At 29.1% G+C, this 18,762-nt stretch overlaps 1 long non-coding RNA gene across 1 annotated transcript; it reads right to left on the bottom strand.

Moving 5' to 3' along the window:
* Positions 1-260: 260 nt before the first annotated feature.
* LOC130942021 (uncharacterized) lies at positions 261-2,629 on the bottom strand. The gene is made up of 3 exons (XR_009070756.1): positions 2,326-2,629; positions 890-1,022; positions 261-485 (listed from the first exon to the last, which is right to left on the bottom strand). It is a non-coding gene; the product is annotated as an uncharacterized LOC130942021 (long non-coding RNA).
* Positions 2,630-18,762: the final 16,133 nt, after the last annotated feature.

Raw genomic sequence — 18,762 nt, 5'->3', positions numbered from 1 at the left:
AAATAACCCCATAAGTGGATTTAAAGAGAATGAATGAAAATGAAACTAATATTTTATTTCATATATTTATAAATAATCAAAAAATAAATAAAATGCATAAATATTAAGAAAATAATGAGTCAAAGTTTTTTAGTTTATTCGAAAGTAAAAACCTAAATTAAAAAATTAGGCCGGTTATTTTTAAATGAAAGAATAAAAATGAGAGATGTATGGACAATGAAGCTGCTGGAAAATAATTTAAAAAAAAAAAAGAAAAAAGAAATAGGAATGAATTTGATTCTAAGTAAAAAGGGAAAACTTGTAATCCAAACATTATGTTTGTTACATGTACCAGAAAAATAACATTAGAATAAAAAAAAAGCTTTTCTTCAATCTGCAAGAAAGCTTCAGAGCAAGTCTTTTCAAATAGTTTCGTGGTAGCACTATCCACCAAAACAAACACACAGGGAGAAGTACCATCTTCAATAACAATTTTAATTTTATACCTACATAATGAAAATCAAAAGAGGAAGGCAAACAATAAGAATAATGAAAAGTAAAAAAATGTACTTCAAAAGAAAAAATGCAATATTTTTTAAATTTGGTAATCTCAAAAGAGATAAGAAAGAATATTACTTGACAACATGTTCCACAAATGAGCCATATACATGACAATGATACATATCATCATTTTCAACAACAGCATGACCACATACACAAGCATAATACTACCAGTCTGAGTCATCTACAACCTCTTTAATTATACCAATGATATAGAAAACACCAGCCTGACCAATTAATATAAGTAAATATAAAGCTGGTTTTATACAAAATAAAGTAAAATGAGTACAAATGGAATACTAATAATATGAGAAAGTATATACAATTATACAGGATACATTAAGGATACCTCACTATTTTTCTTTAGATGTTCAATTGTTCTAATAGCTTTCCAATCGAAGCATTCATCCTCAATTTTTGAAACTAATGAACCATTTTCAGTTGAATTGAGTCTTGAGAATTGATAAGATGCAATTTCAAACCTAAAAGGAAAAGTAAAAGAGAAATAAAGAAATGGTAGCATTCATTAATTCAATTTAATAATAAGAAAAACCATATACATAAATCCAGAAATTATGAATAAGTAATAAGTAACCTGTTTAGAAACTGAACACTCTCATGGATGTCAGGATTGATTAGAATTTTGGATATGTTAATCACGTTTTGCAAGCATACATGATCTAGGAAAAAAAGATTTACAATGAATCTACTCTTCAGAAGATACTTATAAATAAAAACAAATACTTAAAATAGAATATTATATGGCAACAATTTCCCTTTAACCATCAAACTAACCTCCAAGTACTTTAACTTTAAATGATTGAAGAATAACAACAGGAGGTCTATGGTATTTTTTGAAGGCATATAAATAAATTTTGTGATAGCAATAGCCCAAAATATTGCACTGAATTTTCTTCTTGAAAAATTTAAATGCAGCTATAGTAATAAATAGAGGAACACTACAAATACCGATAACTCCTTTAAAAATAAGAAGGCAAAGTATAATTTGAAATCTAAGTGAAGTAACAAACTAAACAAATTAATATCAGATGTCAATTTTCAAATTCGTTAAGAAATACCGATTAGAAAAAACTTAAAGTATGAGGACTTTGATCATTTTTTCATATGATTCAATCTCTAGTAATGATTCCAATGAAATCTATACATCACAATGAAAAGTATTTTAGTTACTCTAAATAACTGTATAAAAAATTAATCATTTTGTATTAACTAATTATATATATAAGGTAGTACACCAAAGGAGAATTATTTACCTATCAGAAAATAATCATCTGTTTTCTTATGCAAGATTTCATCTATTGAAGAGAAACTTAGTCCTGAATCACTTATATTAAACAAAGAGCCATGAGAATAAGCCAATCAAAATTTATAACTTAGTTAATTGTATTATCACTCTAGTATCAGATTCAAAGGAGTTCACGTCACCTTTGTAGCTATCTATGTTCCAAAGATGGAAATGCAAATGCAAATCAAAGAGCGAAAGTTACCACATTCCCAAAATCCCATCTTTTCCCTAAAATTTAGTCCAAATTCCAAATACTCCAGAAGCTAGAGCGACACATTGATGCCATAAATGCACTGTTTTTTCAATTCCATAGAACCAGGCAACCATCAATGAACCAAAATTGCTACAAACGGAAGAGCTGGTGCGATTATGTACATTACATACTACATAAATAAAATTTTTGTTGGGATAGAGAAGAAGGGAAAAACGTGGATTTGAAGGGAAGGGTCCAGAAAAGGACAAGGACAGCAATTACAAACCTTCAAAGTCTTGCCGCAACCAAGACAACTACGGGATGATAACGTAGCGACGGCGACATGAACCATCGACCACGAGCAGAGATGAGGCAACCACCGTCATGAGCGATGCTGGCAACTGCAGAACTGGGTGATGTAGAGAAGTAGGAATCTAGGATGAGGCTAGTCCGGCAGTGACATGAGGGTTCTATGAAATGCGACAAGGACCACAGCTTCTGGTCCACCGAAAGTAGTTCGGCAATGGAGAAGGCGGGGGTGGATGGTTGCTTTCTTTTCTCTGATGTGGAGGTGAGACTGGGTTTAGGATTTCAGGGTCAGTGGGTTATTGATTTGAAAGAATTTGTTTTGTTAATTATTTATTAATGATTATTATTAATATTAATTGTTATACATATTAATATTAATATTGGTAAGAATTTTTTTAATTTAATGTTAAAAAATGTGTATTAATATTAGAAAATTAATAATAAAATATAAAAATGATTGTTAAAAAATTTGCTAAAATTAGAATTTAATAAATAAAAAAATTATTGAAGAGTATATTAAGAAAAATAATTTACCAATTAAAAAAATAAATATATTTTCGTAAAAATACAATTTAGTGAATAAAAAAATAATTTGTTAAAACGTATTTGAATAAATAAACTGAATCTTATAAAATAGGTTGACATTCTAATTTATCTTTATATTTAATACAATAAAACAATATCATTAACAAAAATAACCACCACATAAAATAACATTAATAGAAAAACAAAACAAAAAAAAATTATCAAACTTAAAACACACCATAACTTATATTAATATCTGAATAATAAAAAAAAGTAACACCATATCAAAGTAGACTCATAAGATATAAGATATAGCAATCATTCAGGATGTTAATTAACACTATAATTAAAAATAAAAACAACATATTAATTTGACTGTTAACACAAAAAGAAAAAAGATAACCATATAGTTGACATTTGCTTACAGCAATTGTTCACATCTGATATCAAAAAGTACATAGGTTAACCAAGAAGTTCACATCCCTTACATATTTTGAATTTTAGACCATGAAAAATCTAGGGTCCAAAATAAAATACATATCCCAAAACTAACACAAGAAAGTCTCCAATCAGCTGAATAATTACTTTCTAATCACAGAAACCTAAATACATGATATTCTTTTGAAACCCTGCTAAATACACATAAATATCCGGATCTAAGTTTATGCATTTTCACAAAATCTTTCCATTTATGACCAATTTTATACTCTCGTTTCCTACCTTTACTTTTCAAGACATGCATTGCAAAGGTTTCAGCAATCTCTGAGTCCATAACAATAAACTTTCAATGTTCCGATCCTCCACTATTAAGTAGTAACCTAGCAAACTCATAGGGAATATACTGTGTAAAAAAGGAAAAGTTAGAAATATTCCATAAAAAATAAAGTAACCAATAAGTATGAAACAATAATTATACAAACTTACAAATTGATCAGCTTTCACATCATACTTAGTCAACCTCTTGCTGTGATGTCCAGCAATATATCTATATATTTCAATGTTAATTTATAGGAAAAATATAAGGAAACTAAAAATGATAACAATAAAAAATGTAAGATAAGCTTATACTGAATATTGTGAAATAAAAATTGATTCGTGAAATCAATACACTTTGAATGTAACAAACTTATCAACCAATTAGGTTATATCAAGAGTGACAAAATAAATAACACATGTAACACCAATCTAATATTAAACCAGAAAAAAAAATCAACATACCTTTTTTTTGTTATTGATCTCTTCTTGACAGTAGTTTCATTGAAATTGTTCTTCCCAATTCTTTGCACACCAGAACTACAAGTGTAATTAACAAAAAAAATTGAACAAATTAAAAAACAATGAAAAAATAGATAGACAATAGAAGAAGCAAATAATAACATTATATTACACAATGAATTATAGATATATTTTGAAATAAATATGTTAATAAATACAGTAATTGAAATACAAGATGTATAAAACTAACAATAATTAAGAATAAAAAAACTGTAAACTCTAACCTTTTCATATTCCCATGGATCCCATTATCTTCTATACCATATGCAATATCATCCAATCCATCAAAGTAATTCAACCCCAACTTATCTTGGATTACTTTTTACAAAGATATACCAATAATACCTTTAATATAGTAAGATGCATAAAAATTCATATAGATTAAATTATTTTGCTTATCCATAGGAGCCACAAAAAATATGCCACTTGTGACATACATTAAACCGATCTTGACCATGCTTTTGAAATTATAGAAAGCAAATAACTTGTCTATCTCATCTGAAGGTATCCATATTTTTTTCCTTGGTTTTTTATTTTAAGCTTGATACAATTATCACAGAGATCAATTAGGACAATTTCATGTTTCAGCTCGGCACCATATCTAGCAATTATTATATTTGAAACTAACACATCATCCTAAAAACAAAAAGAGATTTATCACATACATTAAATTTTTTATCATAAATTTTATTAATTCGGTTATATATAATTTATCTATTGATCACATGGTTATTAAAAAAAAGCCACAAATTATATATTAATCTAAAGTTGTACCCGTTCTTTGTATGCGCGAAATATAATTCTTGATTCTTTATCATTTCGCCAATGCTCTCTTGTGCCAAAGAAACGCCTAAATCAACTCAATTCAGTATGTTTACAACATATATAACAAGAAATCATTAATAGAAAACAAAAACAATATAATATCGACCTTTTGCGGTCATTTCTACATGCAACAAGACTCATTGTAGGAAAATAGTGTGTAAAAAACCCGTTTCAGCTATCTGCAAACAGATACACAAAAAAAAGACTAAGAGTATTGCTTGAAAATATATAATCCTGTAGACTGGGAAGAATCAGAAAAGGGAAAAAAAATAATGATGCATGATAATAAAAAGAGTAACCAGGTATAAATCTTAAGATATTGCACAATCTTTAGTTACAAAGGTTTTGACTAATGAGCTGCCTAATAGTTCCAAATTAGTATCTTTTGTTCGTTGATAGAACATATTGTCAAGAAGGGTTATCATGAGAGATAATCAAGTACAATATATTCTATAAAGTCATCGATATGGTCAACAATATAACTAAAGTGGCTCTAGAACCTTGAAACTTTCTCCTACCTTTAGGATGATTTTATTTAGTGTTAAAAATGTATTAAATTATTTGTTCAATATTTTTTCTTTTTGGATACAATATAGTAATACCAAATTAGTGAATTTCACACGGCCAATACAACCTTAGTGAAACAGAATTAATCAACTTGGTAAAAAAATTAATAAAGAAATATCTTTTTGTTATTATCTTTTGAACTCCTCTCATCTTATTATGTTACATTTTAGTATGTTACCTTAAATCTAGCTTGCTAATCAAGATGATTACTAAAATTAGCTCATATCCACATCTCACAACCTGGTAACAAAAAGCATAAAAAAAAGTTAATAAGAATGAGATGTTGCACTCAACCAAGTATGAGACATGCCTTGTTTTGGAAATCAAATATTTCTTTCTTTCTTTTTAAATTGGGAGCAAAGTTTTCCTTGAATGATACATGTATGTCCAAATATATGATGATATCTTATATTGGTTCACATTAAGATTCAGCAACATGTCAGACCAATAGAAATGCTACTTTTAGGAAGAAAATAATCAGAATGGATACTTGAACTTAGCACATTCACATAAACTTATTAACTCAATATTTTTAGAACCCAAAACCTTACTTGATGAAATTACCGAAATAAAAACTACCAAAAATGAAAATAAAAGCAAAGGAAAAAAGAGTGAACAAAAGATTGTGTTAGGAGTGCAATGGTTAGGGCAAAAGCTTAACTTGTTCTTCAGTTTTCAGACGATTTACCTCATCATCACGTCTCTTGTTAATTGGATGAAGTATATAGTCTCGATCTCTCAAGAGCCAAAGGAAAAGGACTATCCGCCGAGAAACTGCCGGAGATTTGTCTGTTGAACGAATCAAAGGCGTCGGGAGACACTACAGATGATGATAGCTTTGTATGTTATAGGAGGATATGGGGTTTAACCCTGAAAAAGTTGGGTGGTGGGGTTTCTGGGTTGAGTGAGGTGAGACGCCAGAGAGAGATGACGGACGGTCACTGGGTTAGCTCTTGTGACGTTTTTTTTTTTTGCGTGTAGGGGGAGAGGATGGAGTGACCTTTGGTTTTTTATATGTTGTTGGTGATTCGTTCTGATCTTGTTAAAGATGGGAAAAAAATTGATAGAAGATAAAAATAAAAATTATGTGGATAGTTTTTTTAAAATAAATTACACTAAAGAACTGTTATGAAAAATTAATTATTAGAAAAGACAACTAATTACACAATTATTAAGAAGGACTAATTTTTTTTAATATTTATGATAGCTAAAAAAAGAACTAAATATTGAGAAAAATATATTATTATATAATTTTTTTATTTATTTATGAGTTTTTTATATCAGTAAATTTTATTTCTCCCAAAGTTTAAGTAATTTTCACAATTTTTTCATTTTTTTGCTATTGATAATCAGAGGGAAAATGCTGGAAAATCACAGAAAATAAATAAATAAATAAATAAATAAATAAATAAATAATGAAAATGTTAGTTAATATTAAAAAGATTAACATAAAAATTATGAAAAATAACTAAAAAAATAATTAAGAATATATTTATTTTTTATAAAAAATTTGGTCCTTCCTCTTAAATATGATACATGCTAAAAGAAAAATTAATTATTGTTAATAATTTTGGTATTAAAAGTCCTTTTTAATAATTAAATCTTCCTAATAATCTTTTAAAGTAATTTTTCATTTTTTCTTATATCTACCAGATGAATAATTTTTATAACATAAAAAAAGGTAAACTTGATCTAGATGATAATTATTTATATGTATTCTAGAATAAAGTTTCTAATTAACCCACAAACAAAAAAAAAAAGAATTAAATATATGAATTATTTAATTAACCAAACAAAAGCAATATCCACTGTTAATAACTATCACAAAGAAAAAAAATCAGCAACGCAGCAATTAATTTGAATAAATTGGTAACCATGAGGAAAGTGAACTCGTATTTACAGCACAAAAAAATCAAAAAAATTAACCTGGAAAAATAACAACTAACGTTAAGACTTAAACTGAAGAAGAAATGAAGAGGAGGCTCGATGATAACCTAAGTGACACCGGATAAGAACAGCGACAATCTAAACGCTAGTGGGGACCTGTTCTTTCGGCGATGGAGAGATCTACGGAGGGAGTTATGCCAGAAAGGGAGTGATGCAAAGGGGGAACAACCCATCCTGATGCCAAGAACAGCATAACATGGATAAATAAAGATGGACAGGGAATAACCCATGCGCTATGTGAAAGTCATATTGCAAGGGGAACAGCACCACTACCTACAACAGAGTACATCGCGTATGCAAAGAGGCGCGTGGGGAAAGAGAAAAGAGAATGGTAGGGCTCAGGTCTCCGTAAAGAAGGAGAAAGTGATGAGGAACATGAGTTCTGATGTTTCAGTGAGGAGCGAATAAGATAATTAAACCAAAATAAAGCAATACTAAATATTCCAACATTATTATAGTGGATAAGATTAATTTAATATTATTGTAATTAAAAGGAAATAAAACTAGCAACAATGAAAGTTAACTTTATATTTAAATTTCAATTTCAAATGTTATGAATTTTTAAATGAACACAAGATATATATTTTTTTAATAACAATTAAATTTAATCTTAGGTTGAATACATTTAAAAATGGCAATGAAAACCATTTTATTAACCACGATCTATATCTTTTTGCCCGATTATCTTTTTTTTTTTGGTACTGATTAACAATTAATTAATTATTGCACCAATTCATTTCAAATTGGTAAAATAAACTCGTATTTTCTTTTCTTGTAATTAAAAAGAAATTTTATTAAATACATAGATATCATAGTTATATCCACAATAGAATTCAAAACATACTAACATTGTATTACAAATCAAATAATATTTTAAAGTAGTATCTGAACATATTAAACTAAAAAGCATGCAGATCCTCCACATCCTCATGATCGCTTCCACATTGGCTGAAAGTATCTTCAACTTCAGGTATAGAATCAACCAAAACATGAATCTGAACAAATTATAAACACTATACACAAGACCTTATGCTCATTCATTTCAGCAGCAGCCTCAAAAATATTAATAACGGAGGCATCATCCCAAATTTATTGAATAATATACACTGATCGATTCATCTCATAATCCACAGGCCTAGCATCAATCATGAATACAACTTTTTTGTGCAAAAGACTTGAAATGAGTTTCAATGGAACAACTTTGCAATAAGATCCCTAAGAAAAAAAGAAAAACAAAATAGTTAACAAATAGCATAATAATAATTTATGTTTTCCTTAGGAATGTCAAAAGTTACAAACTAACTATATCTATATCTATATACTAATTAAAACCACAATTACATGATAACCTGATTCAACTCTGGGTGATTATCCAAAAAACTCGAGCATCTTGTCTTTATTATTTGCACAACCTCACGATCTTTAAGAACAAATATATTGTTGCCATTTGTATGAGACACTACAATCTTTAAGCAGAATCTTGAAAGTCGTGAGAAAATAAGGAAAATTTTAGTAAACATTGAAATAATAATTAGTTACCAAAACAGAATAAAATTAAAGAACAAAAACACCTTGGGACAGCATCAATGCATTGAAGCTGACATAGATCACATGATAAAATATTTTTATTAGCTGACACAAGAGAACCACATAAACAAGTTAAGAACCACCACTTATGATTCTTCAAAATAGATGATATAGTTCCCAGAATAAAAACGAAACCACCCTGCCAGCAAAGAAAAAATGATTACAGCATTTCAAATTTCAAATAATTTACAAAACTTTCATTTACTAACTTTTCAGGGTATCATATAACAAGAATAACAAAATTGAATGATCTAAGAGATTTTATTGGAAATGAGAAAAAGAATATACATTCTCAGCATCAGAATAGCAGTGATTGGGTGAAATAAGATCAGTAATAATATCTTTAATAGTTTCTGATTGAATAGAATTATCACACACTACTTGAGTCTTGTAATCTTCCCCAGTTGCATACTGCAAATAGGTATCATAGATTGGTGGAAAAATGGGACCGTGAAGGCTTACCTGGGATAATTTGGTTAGAATAACTATCTAATGCATTGATTGACAAAAAAATTTAAAAAAATGCATGAACATGCTCTAAAATAGGGTGAGGAATCATACATTAATATAATCATCAGTTACAGTTGGTTTCAGATTATGACTAAAGACATTTACAATTTTAAAGCACCTGGAGTAACCTCAATGAACTCCAGAATGAATTTCAACCTTGAAAATTTTCTCCACTCCAACAACATCATCAAACATATGTGAAGAATATGACCGACGGACCTTGGGATATTAATATAAAAATATCAAGAAACTTGAACACAAAAAAAATATAATAAAGATTAAATGAGGTTCACTATGAAAGAGTTCATACTGCAAACACATTAGGATCAATAGGAAATTCTTCTTCTATCCTGAGAAATGCTTCAGAACTGGTTTTTCCAAATAGTTTTGTTGCCACATTATCAAGCAGAACAAACAAAACAGCACACCCACCATCGTGAATCTTTACCCGAACCCCATATCTAACACAATTAACAACCAAGAATAACAACTAAAACTAAGAAATCTTCTTAACAACACAAAGAGTTGTGCAAAATAAAGAACTAAAAAAAATCCAAAAGATTGATACTTAATCTATTCCATAATAGAGTTACATATGAAGCTTACTTGACCATAACATGTTCAATACATGAACCACAAGAATCACAAACGTAGAGATCCTCGTGCTCAACAACGGCATGACCACATACGCATGAGTAGTACCACCAATCTGGTTCATCCATAACTTCCTTAATTGTCCCAATAACGAAGTAATGAGCACCCTGTAAAATTTTAAAAACAATGATATACTATATAATAATGATTAACAAACTAGATTACGAAAACTGACACACATGTTTAATAAATTCAAGTTTAAATATTAAATGGAGAGTTTGCCAATCTAAAATAGTACCCCGTTATCTGCATGAAGATCTTGAATATTACTGATCTCTTTGGGATTGAAATAATCATCATCAACTTTAGAAACTAAGTGTCCAAGCTCAGTGGTCATAAGTATTGACAATCCATAACTGGCAACACTAAATCTACATACAAGATACAATAACTAATCTTTATAATACAAAACATATACATGAATACATGAATACCAACAAAATAAGCATAGCAGATTGTAGCTTTACAATTTTTTTATCACAACTAACCTGCTTAGAAACTCAACAGACTCAGAAATGTCGGGATTCATGAATAACCTAGAGACATTCATCACATTCTGTAGGATTATCCCACCTACATGCAAGAATCCTATTCTATTAACCTTAAATCATATTTAAATTAAAAGGTTAAAAAATAAAAAAGTAACCATTAGAGTAAAAATTCACTGTATATGTATGAAACTAACCTTCAATTGCTTTGATTTTTAAGGACTCAAGAACAATCAGCGGAGATCTTGGATACTTTTGTAAGTTATCATATTCCAACAGATCACAAGCATTTCCAAACACATTGCATTGTACCTTTTTGCTAAACAAATAAGTTTCAAAAGATCAAAAGAACTATATATTTATTATTATAAACATAAAGGCTGGAACAAAAAAAATAGAATTAATAGAAGATAACTAATGATATGGGAGAAAGTGAGAGAGATAATACCTATCAGAAAAAACTTCTAGCACAACTGCTTTGATCATCTTGCCATATGATGCTACATCTCTTTCTTTTCGAACACAAGTAATGATCCCAACAAATTCTAATAATTTGATTGAAACATATACAAATTTGAATCAGAAACCACACTTTTTAAAACATAATACTATGTTTCTAAGAGGAAAGAGCAAGAAACTTGTACGAACCAATGAGGAAATCGTCGTCCTTTGTCCTTTGATCAATTTCATCTATTGATGTAAAACACAAACCCGAATGAGGTATCCTTACAGATACCACAGAAACAACAGAGGTCTTGTATTGGAACAAAAGTCTGAATCGATGTTTCGTCACTTTATTCAAACCAGTGTTTGGTACAATTGTAAACTGGGTCATCAAGTACACATCTCCTTCAGTTAAAGACATAGCAAAATTTGGTATAAGCTATTCTCTAATAGTTGCTTGGATCTTGTGTAACTGCAGTTGAAAAAAATGCTTCATATTTTGAGTTATTTAACTTATTTAGGTATCCAAACACCATAAAGACATTTGATTAAAAAAATAAAACAACAAAAAGATATCACTTTGCAACAAAAAAAATTCCTTTATGCATATTAAAAAAAGTTGCAACAACTTAAAGAGATGCTAGCATCAAATAAACCTGACCTTCTTATCCATTAACACCATATGCAACAGATTTTGAGATCGATTCAAAGCAGGATTCTTGTGATACCACAACTTCACAACTTTAACATGCACTTTCCATTATTCTCTCCACGGAATGATTTTCTCCACCAGATCAACACGGTTATTTATTTCCAACATATATAGAATAAGAACACCAAAAGGAGAAAATATGGAGAGAAAAATTCAGAACTAAGATGAGAAGAAAAACAGATGAGTTGGAGTTATAAACTCCTAAAGTTAACAAACGCTAAAACTTACAATGTAAGCCTCACATATGGGACAGAGATAGACTAATAGGAATATATAGACTAATATGGTTACACACATAATTTAGGAAGATATCACAAGTAACCAAATTCTCATGGGAAAAGAGCAAAAATAGTATGGGAAGAGGCATCTTTCAAATTACCAAATACCTAACACATATAGTTGACTTGTCAATTAACAATAAAGCAAAAACAAAATTTTATCAGTCAACTATACCTACCACTATAGTTAACTTCAGTCCAATAGGTTTGAATATTGGAAGAGAACAGGAGACAGAGAAAACACATCACACTGTACTCAATACTGGAAAAACCAAATTTATTAAAAATATATATAACATACATAATATATAACTTATAATCAGCAAACCCCCCAACAAAAAAAATTATTTCACACTAACATCAAGAGCACAAAGGTAGGTGATGAGCGGATATTTTATATGCTTTTTGGGGGTAATTTCATGTAGATTTTAGTATGTTTTAATTGGTTTTTAGTAGAATATTATTATTTTTTAGGCAAAAATCATATTTCTGGACTTTACTATGGGTTTGTGTGTTTTTCTGTGATTTCAGGTATTTTCTGGCTGAAATTGAGGGAGCTGAGCAGAAATCTGAGTTAGGCTGAAAAAGCACTGCTCATGCTGTTGGATCCTAACCTCCCTGCACTCGAAATGGATTTTCTGGAGCTACAGGAGTCCAATTGGCGCGCTCTCAATGGCGTTGGAAAGTAGACATCCAGGGCTTTCCAGCAATATATAATAGTCCATACTTTGCGTGAAGATAGATGACGTAAACTGGCGTTCAACGCCAGTATCATGCTGCTGTCTGGCGTCCAGCGCCAGAAACAGGTTACAAGTTGGAGTTCAACGCCAGAAACAGGTTACAGCCTGGCGTTGAACGCCCAAAACAGCCCCATGCACGTGAGAAGCTTAAGTCTCAGCCCCAGCACACACCAAGTGGGCCCCAGAAGTGGATTTCTGCATCATCTATCATAGTTTACTCATTTTCTGTAAACCTAGGTTACTAGTTTACTATTTAAACAACTTTTAGAGACTTATTTTGTATCTCATGACATTTTCAGATCTGAATTTTATACACTTTGACGGCATGAGTCTCTAAACTCCATTGTTGGGGGTGAGGAGCTCTGCAGCGTCTCGATGAATTAATGCAATTGTTTCTATTTCACTCAAACGTGTGTGTGTTCCTATCTAAGATGTTTATTCGCGCTTAATTATGAAGGAGGTGATGATCCGTGACACTCATCACCTCCCTCAATCCATGAACGTGTGCCTGACAAACACCTCCGTTCTACATCAGACTGAATAAGCTTCTCTTAGATTCCTTAATCAGAATCTCCGTGGTATAAGCTAGAATTGATGGCGGCCACTCTTGAGAATCCGGAAGGTCTAAACCTTGTCTGTGGTATTCCGAGTAGGATTCAAGGATTGAATGGCTGTGACGAGCTTCAAACTCGCGATTGCTGGGCGTGATGACAAACGCAAAAGGATCAATGGATCCTATTCCAACATGATTGAGAACCAACAGCTGATTAGCCGTGCTGTGACAGAGCATCTGGACCGTTTTCACTGAGAGGATGGGAGGTAGCCACTGACAATGGTGACACCCTACATACAGCTTGCCGTAGACGGGCTTTACAAACAATTGAGTTGAATATTACATTGCAGAAATTCAGAGGACAAAGCATCTCCAAAACTCCAACATATTCCCCATTACTGCACAACAAGTAACGATTTTATTCTCTTTTATTTTTCCAATCTAATAATTCCCATTGATAATTTTGATTGATATCCTGACTAAGAATAATAAAATAAACATAGCTTGCTTCAAACCAATAATCTCCGTGGGATCGACCCTTACTCACGTAAGGTATTACTTGGACGACCCAGTGCACTTGCTGGTTAGTTGTGCGAAATCATAAGAAATCTTGATTTTGATATTGAGATATTAATTTCGTGCACCAGTAGGAGAGAACCATTGATTTACAAAAATAAGTAACAATTACGATGATTAAATCAGAAACCAAACAATTCAAAATTAAAGGATGAATACAGAAAAAAGTTACAATTAACACAAAAAAATGAAACTGGAAAAGGAATCAAGGAAGGGATTGAAAAGCAGAAGAATGGAACGATAGCTCACATATACCTCTTGAATGGCAGTGGCAACATGTTCTATCCAAAATGGAGAAATCGAGATGGAGAATGAAGTATGATGGAGAGAGAGAGAGGCACGTTGGGGAGAAGGAACAGAGGCGACTAATCGAACAAGACCCTCATGGTGGGATCGAACAGAATCGCGGATGTACCCATAGTTTCTGTGCATATGGCCAACGCCGAGGAGAGAAGCGGAAGGATCAGTTGAGGCTAAAACTGGGGTGGCGACATGTTGGGCCAGATGGAAATTGGGTTAGGGATGGAGGAGATGGGGATGAGCTAATAACATGGTTTACCGATCCCTAATCAAGTGAAACTGATGAGTTTTGTAAAATATTTAGAATAACTCAGATTATCTCACTTTAATTACGTTTATGGTTGAATTGAGATGATTATATTAAAAAAATCCTTCAACCAAGTGTTTTTAAACTGATAGTAGAAAAAATTATCAATACTTATAGATATTTAATTTTTTAATTTTACACGGATTCAATCTATTAAAAAAACAATTTGAATTGATTTTTTTAAGAAACAAAAATTTTGTTCATCTGTTTAAAAATATACGTTTTAAATAAAAAAATAAAAAGAACAAAATCAATTGAGATCTGGATAAATTCACAAAAACTAAATTTGAAATACTAACAATATATTTTCTTTCTTTTTTTTGGAAAAAAAAATATTAGATTTAAAAAAACAAATAATCAAGTTTTTTAATAAAATTAAATATTTCCAAAAAGATATAGTCAAGTAACTTTTTTATATTGGATAAAATAACTGTATTTAAAAAATTGCTTTTTAAACGAAAAAAAAAAGAAATCAAAGAAAAATATGAAAATATAAAAATATAAACCATCAATTCTATTCACTAAAAAAGAGGATGTCTTAAATAAGCACAGCAATGATGTACTTATAGAATATGCCATATTTATATAGACCATCATATTATATTACATAGAAATCAAAGGTTAATATAAAAGAAGAACATTGATAGACTCTAATAAATACAGAATATTTTAGTACATAATTAAGTACTTTAAATGATAATACTTTAATACAAAATCTTTTAAATAGTAATATAATCTTTTATTTTGAAATAATTACATATAAAATATATAAATACAAAATATATGAGTATTTTTTATTCATTAACATTAATTATTATGGAAAAAATTTTATAATATCAAAAAATTATATTAAAATAATATTTTAAACTGTAACATAAAAATATAAAATAATTAAAATTTTATTTTATATTATTTGACAAATAATTAGATTATTATATTCAAAATTTATTAATTAACTACTTTTGTTAAAGATATTATTATATAATATAATTTTTCATCAAAATATTTTAAAAATATAATTCATTTAAAATATTAGATATAATACATGAAAATATTAACTTTTTTATTTTTTTCAACTCTTTTTAAAAAAATAGAATAAATAATGTAATTCTAAATAAATATCTATTACATTATGTATTTGAAAAATTATTAGATATTTCCTGAAAAAATGGAACATGATATTCCATGGTACTATCAGGTTACCCAGAGTATTCACAATTTAGTTGATTTTGGAGTACTGATGATTGATTGTTAGTTGTTTGAGATATCTTATACAAAAAAATATTACAAAAAAAGTTTTGGTTATTATGCTTTTCTAATACAAAGAATTTGTGTCAAATTTAAGAGTGAAATAATATTAAACTCGTCTAAAATTTTTTTGAACTAAAATAAAATATTTAAAATATTAGAGATCAAATTAAAATTTGGCCTAAATATTAAGACCAAAATAATAATAAAAAAATAAAAGACGGAAGGGACCAAGAAAAATTGATACATGTAACCTGGATGATCATTTTTAAATAATTATGATTGATGATATTTTTTCTTAACGGGTAATTATTAAATTATTTTTTAATAAATTTTTACATGTTCAATTATTAAAAATTAAATTAAAAAGGTACATTGTAACTTCTATTTTTTTATTTCTTACAAATTATGTAAACACGTGCTAAGAAAAATTGATATATGACATTATAAAAAAGTTACTACTAATATATATTATTTAAATATATATTTTAGAAATAACAAAAATAAATAAAATTTTATAGATAGAGTCTAATCCAGATTAAAATCAAATTTTTTTATGATAAATTAAAATCAAATTTGCATTGGTATCATCTGACTTTTGTTTATATAAAAACAAAAATAATTATTTTTTATTAATAAAATGCTCATATTTTATTTTTAAAATATTTTTTATTTTTATTTTTTTATATTATGATAAAATTTACCAATTACAATATTAGATGAACACTGAGAGAGTGACAAGTGATATTCCTATTATATTACCGTAAATAAGATTCTTTTTTATGTATTTCACGATCACGAAAAAAATTTTCCTTCCATGAATATAAAACATGGCTAACCCAACAAAATAGCTTGGTTTTAAACGTTACTCCTTCAAGCAGCCACCTTTCATTGCACATGAAAATATTACACATTTTTTCAAATATTATATAATAATTAATTTTGTTAAATTAATATTATATATACTATTTTGAATAAAGTGTATGTTTACAAATATATGAATAAAAAATTATGTTATATAATAATATATTTTTAATAAAGGTAACTATTAGTAAATATTTTCTAATAAATAATCTAATTATTTTTTAATAATATAAAATAATTTAATTATTTTCAAGTAATATAAAATAATTTAATTTTTTACATTATATTATTAAAAATAGTACAATATAATAATTAATTTTAATAAATAAAAAATATTTTTATATGTATTAATATGTTTTATATTTATTTCATAAATTAAAATATTATACTTGCAATTTTTTAAATATTCTGTATTAAAATGTATTTATGTATATATATACTAATATATTCTATATTTATAAATTCTATAAATACTCTTCTTTCATAACATCCTTTGATTTTCATTTAATAAATTTTAATGGTTCATAAAAGATGGTGCATCTAATGCTCATAAAATGGTTGAGATAATTTTAGACATACCCTAAAGAAGATGTCCCTCTCTAAAGAAAACGTAGACCAAAATAAAACTATAAACTACACAGATAAGATTGAAAAATATAACAAAAAATTACATTATATCTTATAAAAAACTTCCTTAAATACAACATTTTCAGTCGTGGTAGGATCTAATCCTTCATCACAAAGTAAAATCTTAAGACCATTTTTATTTCCAACTCGGGAAAGAGCTACATAAAGTTGACCGTGACAAAACACAGGACGATGCAAGAACAAACCGACTATTGATAATGTCTGACCCTGCTTTTATTGATTGTCATCACAAATGACAAAGAAACCGGAAATTGTCGGCATTGGAATTTAAATGGTATAACCGTATCACTGGGAATTAAATTCATTCTGGTGATAAAAACTTTATCCCCAACATTGCTACCAGAAACAATATCTGCACCGATCACATTTGTCCCTAGATCTCACACAATAAGTCGAGTCCCATTACACAAATCCCCAGCTAGATCAATATTCCTCAACAAAATAATAGGCACGCCTATTTTCAACTTCAACGAATGATTAAGTAGACCAGAACACCTAATCTGATTCAAGAATTCAACATTTATCCAATCAACATCAACATCAAAATAGGCATCACTACCACATATCGAATCAGCACTGAGATAATTTTTCTCCTTATTGGACAATAAGTCAACTATATAATTATTTATCTTTTCAACATTCTCGACAGTCGGAGCCAGTATTGCCCTATCCTTAAAAAAACTTGGATCACGAAAATTCTGAACCAAATTCAGATAGATTGTATTTATAATATCTTCCACTGGATTTTCCAAAACATGAATGATTAGATTAGAAGGAATATCAACAAAAAGTTTTTCATTGACCACAGTTCCACATTGACCTTCATCGATTTAAAGTATCCAATCTGAAAATGACCTTAACTCCTGAGCAGTTGATTGTTCCAATCCACTTGCTAACCTCATATTTTTTGTTAATTACAAAACTTCGCAATATTTCCAGAGGACAGAAGAATTTATGGAAGTGATGAGCGGATAATTTGTACGCTTTTTGGCATTGTTTTTAGTATGTTTTTAGTAGTTTGAGTTGAGTTTTTAATATATTTTTATTAGTTTTTAATTAAAATTCACTTTTCTGGACTTTACTATGAGTTTGTGTATTTTTCTGTGATTTTAGGTATTTTCTGGCTGAAATTGAGGGACCTGAGCAAAAATCTGATTCAGAGACTGAAAAGGACTGCAGATGCTGTTGGATTCTGACCTCTCTGCACTCGAAGTGGATTTTCTGGAGCTACAGAAGCCCAATTGGCGCGCTCTCAACGGCGTTGGAAAGTAGACATCCTGGGCTTTCCAGCAATATATGATAGTCCATACTTTGCCCAAGATTTGATGGCCCAAACCAGCGTTCAAAGTCACCTACAGAATTTCCA

This window comes from Arachis stenosperma, chromosome 7, assembly GCF_014773155.1.
Source record: "Arachis stenosperma cultivar V10309 chromosome 7, arast.V10309.gnm1.PFL2, whole genome shotgun sequence".
Lineage (NCBI taxonomy): Eukaryota > Viridiplantae > Streptophyta > Magnoliopsida > Fabales > Fabaceae > Arachis > Arachis stenosperma.
Note: the sequence above shows the minus strand (reverse complement) of the source record. Positions and strands in the feature narration are given on the sequence as shown.